This window comes from Tupaia chinensis, unplaced genomic scaffold (genome assembly GCF_000334495.1).
Source record: "Tupaia chinensis unplaced genomic scaffold, TupChi_1.0 Scaffold000226_1, whole genome shotgun sequence".
Classification (NCBI taxonomy): domain Eukaryota; kingdom Metazoa; phylum Chordata; class Mammalia; order Scandentia; family Tupaiidae; genus Tupaia; species Tupaia belangeri.
The window spans coordinates 5,355,692-5,356,180 of NW_006159701.1; the positions used below are offsets into that span (position 1 = coordinate 5,355,692).

The window sequence follows — 489 nt, forward strand, 5'->3', positions numbered from 1 at the left end:
CCTGCGACTCCCGGAGTAGCTAGGTCTCTGGGTGGAGGTTGCAACGCCCACGGCAGCTGCGTCCTGCCTACATCCCGCAGCGAACCTTGGACACCTACACCAGGAGGTCTCTGCAAGACCTCTGGGTTAAGAGCCAGCCACCATCCTAGCACCCTGACTTGTTAGCCCCCAACAGACCCAGGCTCAGTGTAGACAGGCTCAGGAGGTAGGCAAGCTGGGGGCAGCCTGTGCCCTGAGCTCCGTCTGCAGAACCAGGAGGGAGGACGTGGGAGACAGACAGTCCCCGTGCCAGTCCGCCGACAGGTAAACCCACCTCAGGAAACAGGCCAGAGCTCGCCCTGACCCCTCCTGCCTCCCTCCTCTTTCCGTAAGTGGCCACTTCCGTGGGGCCCACCAGGGATGCTGTGAGCCCGGCTGAGGGTTCAGGAGGGCCGGTAAAGCCTGCTGCCCCCCCCCCCAACCCCCACGCCGGGCACCGCGCGGACTGGA

At 65.2% G+C, this 489-nt stretch overlaps 1 protein-coding gene across 1 annotated transcript in view; it reads right to left on the minus strand.

Moving 5' to 3' along the window:
- The window catches only part of OSM (oncostatin M), a 7,145-nt gene that overhangs the window by 2,471 nt on the left and 4,185 nt on the right, over window positions 1-489 (minus strand). The gene's annotated exons all lie outside the window — the stretch shown is intronic.